Here is a 6,185-nt window from a genome sequence, read left to right on the forward strand (position 1 = left end):
CTTTTGACTTTTAAACAACTTTTATTGCCGCCAGCAGCAACAGCACTGGAGGCGATTCCGCTTCGACATCCACAGTCACCAGCAGCAAAAAAAAACACAAACAACACAGGCGCTGTGGCGCTAAATGCGCCGCGCACAACACAAAAAAGGCACGTGGTGGTGGTGGTGGTCGTAGCGCGCCACGGTGACGAGCGAGCGCTTCAGAAGGTGAACACGTGGAGGGTTCTGTCCACGCTGGTACAGAGAGGGGCTTTTCCGGCCCCCCCAGCGTTTGAGGAAGACGCGCTGCACATCACCGACACGTGTGTGGTACGTGGCGTGCTCCAACCGGAGCCGCGCCTTGAGCAGGCCCCTGAACACTGGAAGCAGCACAGAGCAGCCGTCAGTGTCACCTTGCAGCTTATTTTTCCTCGACTTGTACATCGCCATCTTCGCTTGAGCACAGGCGAAGTTGGCGAGGTCATGGCGCTTGTTAGCCAGGTAAGGCACCACCCCCCATATACGAAGCTGCTGTTGTAGAAGGGTACCCCCAGTTTCCTGAAGATGTCCCCCAAAAGGCGGAACATTGGTTTGAGCTGCTGGCAGCGTAAGTGCTGATGGGGCAGATCCTCCCTGGCACCGCAGGAAATGCACAAGTCTGTTACCCTTGGCGAGATTCGGCTGAGCCACACGGCCGATGGCAACGTGCAGTGTGCCAAGCTCCACTGGCGGTAACCGCAGCGTTTAGCTACGGGAGACTTGTACATTTGTTTCCACTGAGGGGCGGTCGCAATGAGAGGAGAGAAATGGTATCTGCACTTTGTGTCCGGTAGGTTGGCCAGGTCCCGGGAATGCAGCGCCTTTACACAGCCACGTGTAGAGCGCTGTGTTCGGGGCGCTCTTCAGGGGCACGTTCCTAGAGCCTCGGAGCTTCAGTAGCTTGCCGGAGTCGCTGTGGCCAGGGGGCTGCGCGCGGGAGAAGCACAACTCCGGGAAAGAGGAGGAGGGGGGGGGACCCCCACCGTCCCCCGGCGCCTCCAGCTTCAGGCGCAGCTCCTTCATGGCACGGAGCACGTCCCACAGCAGAGAGAGAGAACGCAAAGTGCCGACTGCACCGAGCATCTTCTTGTTTCCTCTGATCGTAAAAGTAAAGAGAGAGAAAGAGAGAGCGAGAGAACGAGAAAGATATATAGAGAACAAGAGAGAGATAGAACACTTCGGGAATGTGCGTGCCATCCTTGCGCAAGGGCCATGCTAATCTTCTCTGTATCGTTCCAATTTTAATACATGTCCTGCCGGAGCAAGTGCCAATTGAAGGGTAACAAACATGGTTTACAACTAATTACATTGCTCCTCTCCACGGAAATATTTAGTTAGAGGCGAACGATGCATTCGCGTTGAAGAGAAGCCAGAAATAAAGAGTGAGACTTTTGACTTTTAAACAACTTTTATTGCTGCCAGCAGCAACAGCACTGGAGGCGATTCCGATATGAAATACATAAAGTCACCAGCAACACAAATAATCGCTATAAATCCACGCGCTGTGGCGCTAAATGCGGCGCGCACATGACGAAAGAAAAGTCACGTGGTGGTGGTGGTCATCGCGCAAGCCACGGCGACGAGCGAGCGCTTCAGAAGATGAACACGTGGAGGGTGCCGTCCACGCTTGTACAGAGAGGGGCTTGTCCGGCTCCCCAGCGTTCGAAGAAGACGTGCACATCACCGGCACGTGTGTGTGGTACGTGGCGTGCTCCAGCCGTAGCCGCGCCTTGAGCAGGCCCCTGGACACTGGAAGCAGCACAGAGCAGCCGCCGGTGTCACCTTGCAGCGTCTTCTTCCTCGTTCTGTACACCGCCAACTTCGCCTGAGCACAGGCGAAGTTGGCGAGGTCATGGCACTTGTTAGCCAGGTAAGGCGCCACCCCCCATATACGAAGCTGCTGTTGTAAGGCGGGGAGAGAGCGCGGAGCGGAGGTTGGCGAGTCAGAGCGGACTGCGTGCTAGTCGTCGGGGCTCCGTCGCGATTGCCACCCCGGACTGGCTGAGCTCCACGTCCAGCAGCCAAAATCGCTCCTGCGTGTGACCAGCGCTGTGTTGTTCACCGTCACTTCCCCGTGACTTACGGACGTTTGTCTTTTCTGTTTGTGTGCTTTGTGTACGGCAGCATTGCTATGGAGCAGGTCGTGACAATGCACCATTTGTGGTTTCGGTACCACGTGCAAATGACCGACGGTCTGAATCGTAAAATGTGTGGCAGAGGGAATGAGTATCCCACTGAAGTCTGCATATCGAGTGAGCTGTTCCTTTGGCCATCCACGTCCCCAGTTGGTTCAAAAATCTCTCTCACTCGCTCGCTCTCTCCACTCTCTCTCTCTCTTTGTGTGAACAGGAGGGAAACCCCTGACAGCCCCTCTGCTGCAAACACCTCGCTCGTCTCCTTACCACGTGACCTTCACTCAACCTCTCCATCCTCGTTCTTCGGTCGACGCGTGAAGAAGAAGGGGAACCGCGTCTCGAGACGAATCCCTTCCGCCGACACCAACCGTTAGCTCAATAATGGGGGCGGGAGGGGGGGGGGATGCAGACGGGAAGGGGTGGGCACCAAAGCCAAATATCCCCCCGATAGTTCTAACAGACTCTGGGGGCAAGTGCTGTTAGCGAGCGGCACTTATGAAGGCCGGAGGGGCGCACGAGCCAGCATCACGCCCGGCCGCCTTTGGCTCCCCAGTGGCGATGTTTACACACCGCACCCAGGTACTTACTTGAGGTTGAGTCGACCTAGGGGAGGCCCAGGACCGATTCAGATAATCGTCATTGGTGTTGGTGGCCGTAAGCGGGAATCCAACTCGGCTCGCTGGGTTCGCAGCGCAACGCGCTAACCACTGCACTACCGCTCCCCACCGTCAACCTCGCCTGGCTCCACACAGACAAAGATCCCCTGTATAGCCTCAACAGACTGTTGGGGCAAGTGGGCGCACACACATGCCTATCCGCTGCCTGTCCTCGAACCCGATCGATGGTTGCCCACTCCCCTTGGCCCCTCTACCCTGATGGCGGGAGTTCCGCGCGTAGCCCCAGAGAGTACACAACAATAGCCTATAGGATAATGGGTGAGTGGGATAACAATAGCCTATAGGATAATGGGTCAGTGGGACAACAATACCTATAGGATAAAGGGTCAGTGGGACAACAAGAGCCTATAGGATAATGGGTGAGTGGGGCAACAAGAGCCTATAGGATAATGGGTCAGTAGGACAACAATAGCCTGTAGGGTAATGGGTCAGTAGGACAACAAGAGCCTATAGGATAATGGGTCAGTGGGACAACAATAGCCTATAGGATAATGGATCAGTGGGACAACAATAGCCTATAGGATAATGGGTGAGTGGGGCAACAAGAGCCTATAGGATAATGGGTCAGTGGGACAACAATAGCCTATAGGATAATGGGTCAGTGGGACAACAATAGCCTATAGGATAATGGGTCAGTGGGACAACAATAGCCTATAGGATAATGGGTGAGTGGGACAACGAGGTAACAAGGAGGAGAAGGAGGGGAAGGAATGCCACGTGAGTCGACCACCCCGTGACTTTGACCACGTGATCCGGTCAGTGTCGGTGCTCGTCCAGCGTTCAACAAAAACCTCTTCTTCTTCCTCTTCTTCTTCCTCTTCTTCTTCCTCTCATTCATCCTCTTCTTGACCCTCCCGCGCCAACCCCCTGTGTGTCTTGCTGCCCAGAGCTACAGGCGAGACGACGTGCATGTCCTACTAACTAGCGTATGACGGTTTTGACCTAAAACTAGCGTGAGCAGCAGCAGCATCATCAGCCATGGTCAATCCACTGCTGGATGAAGCCCTCCGCAAGCTTTCCTGACCCCCGCCCACCAAGAACGTTGTCCGGTGACGATCGGAGGAGCAACATCGCCAACAGCTGACGGTCGCCAGCTGATGAGTGGCTCGTCTGAATGTTGCGTTTTTACTGGTGGGGGGGGCGATTTTAGATGTACCACAAGAAGCCGTGCAGGCAAGACGGAGAATTAAGTCGCACGAGGAATTCTAGCAAGCATGAGTAATCCATTATAGAGATGTTTTGAGGGGTTAGATCACGTAAATTATTAAAGTGTCGTTAAACCCGCCACCACCCGACACAGCCAATTAGTAAGGGTTGTCACGTGAACACAACAATCCAATTCGTTACTAGTTCAGCACACTGGTGTGTCGAAGAGTGAATTTGAGTACGACGTTTCGCCAGTAATTACAGCTAGCTACTGTAAATGTTCTGTTTACGTGACAAACCTTACTAATTGGGTGTGTCGGATGGTGGCGGGTATAACGACACTTTCATATTTACGTGATCTCACCCAAAAATCTATACTCTATTTTGGATGATATTGGTCGCGAAAGCCTACGTGTTAAACCCTGATTAAGTATCTAATGCATAGTTAATAATAATTACATTTTATAGAGCGTCATTCATGCAATTCCGTGCCACATCAATTATCCAACTCGATACACAGATAATACAAAACGCCCACTACTTAGCACATACGAAAAAAATGTAATCAATAAATAACGAGAAAAAAACATACACACTTAACAAGAACAAAAATAATCGCAGAGTTGTTGAGTAAACGTCACACGCGTGGACTGAGCCAAATGGATGAAGCCCACGATCGACTGGGTCTTTGACAATGGACAGGGCTCACACGCAGAGCGAGCGAGAGAGAGTCACGTGTTTACGTGGCGCGGTCGGCACGGCCTTTGGTGCCAAGGAATTAAATGTCCCTCACCCCCTGTTGGTCGGCCACGGCGGTACCTTCTTGGGCCCCTCTCCCCGCCAGGGTGAGGTTGTGGACAGTCCAGGTCACAACACTCACCCTGTGAGCAAGCCACAACACTCACCCTGTGAGCAGACCACAACACTCACCCTGTGAGGAGACCACAACACTCACCCTGTGACAAGGCCACAACACTCACCCTGTGATCAGGCCACAACACTCACCCTGTGATCAGACCACAACACTCACCCTGTGAGCAGGCCACAACACTCACCCTGTGACAAGGCCACAACACTCACCCTGTGATCAGGCCACAACACTCACCCTGTGATCAGGCCACAACACTCACCCTGTGATCAGACCACAACACTCACCCTGTGAGCAGGCCACAACACTCACCCTGTGACCAGGCCACAACACTCACCCTGTGAGCAGACCACAGCACTCACCCTGTGAGTAGACCACAACACTCACCCTGTGAGCAGGCCACAACACTCACCCTGTGATTGGGCCACAACACTCACCCTGTGATTAGGACGCAACACTCACCCTGTGACAAGGCCACAACACTCACCCTGTGATCATGCCACAACACTCACCCTGTGACAAGGCCACAACACTCACCCTGTGAGTAGACCACAACACTCACCCTGTGATCAGGCCACAACACTCACCCTGTGAGTAGACCACAACACTCACCCTGTGATCAGGCCACAACACTCACCCTGTGCGCAGGCCACAACACTCACCCTATGATCAGGCCACAACACTCACCAGGGCGAGTTTGTGAACCGGCCTGCCCACAGCACTCACCAGGGCGAGGTTGTGAACCGGCCTGCCCACACTCACTCCGTAAAGCTGTTGTGGCAAGTGCGTGCGGGCAGCCTTAAATCAGTGGAAGCGGGGGGGCTGCCTCGAGACGCGAAGGGCAATTTTAGCGACGCGCCTGCTTCTAATAATAATAATACATTTTATTTGTGAGCGCTTTTATGAATACTCAAAGACACTTTAAATAAAATCATAAAAGCAGCAAAAACAACATCAAATGGTAAAAAACACTAAACGCACATTAAACTTCGCTAAACATTAAAAGCAATTTTAAAAAGGTGAGTTTTAGTCAATTGATTTGAACGCTGGAAGGTCGGTGCAGTCACGGATTTGTTTTGGGAGAGAGTTCCAAAGTGAGGGGGGGGGGGGCAGCTATAGATAAGGCTCTGTCGCCCCAGGTTCGACGCTTGGTCCTGGGAGGTGGAGTCAGGAGGTTGGCGTCAGATGAGCGAAGGCTACGGGATGGGTTGTGGCTGTGGAGCAGGTCAGTGAGGTGGGAAGGGGCCTTCTGGTCTGCTAATCGCCGTTGCTTCCCCGTACACTTTTTTTTCTCCATCATTTAATTCTCCGTCGTGTCGATTAATCCCGCGCGAGATGAGT

The 6,185-nt window shown here is 53.2% G+C and overlaps 1 long non-coding RNA gene and 1 other non-coding gene across 2 annotated transcripts; one reads left to right on the forward strand and one right to left on the reverse strand.

Moving 5' to 3' along the window:
• The first annotated feature begins 456 nt into the window (after window positions 1-456).
• Window positions 457-5,862, forward strand: LOC142931050 (uncharacterized). The gene is made up of 2 exons (XR_012947046.1): window positions 457-1,888; window positions 2,368-5,862. It is a non-coding gene; the product is annotated as an uncharacterized LOC142931050 (long non-coding RNA).
• LOC116952652 (U6 spliceosomal RNA) lies at window positions 1,181-1,285 on the reverse strand. The gene has a single exon (XR_004404494.1). It is a non-coding gene; the product is annotated as a U6 spliceosomal RNA (small nuclear RNA).
• Window positions 5,863-6,185: the final 323 nt, after the last annotated feature.

The sequence above is a fragment of the Petromyzon marinus genome, chromosome 47 (assembly GCF_048934315.1).
Source record: "Petromyzon marinus isolate PM22_M1 ecotype Great Lakes invasive population chromosome 47, UKy_Petmar_22M1.pri1.0, whole genome shotgun sequence".
In the NCBI taxonomy this organism is placed as follows: Eukaryota; Metazoa; Chordata; class Hyperoartia; order Petromyzontiformes; family Petromyzontidae; genus Petromyzon; species Petromyzon marinus.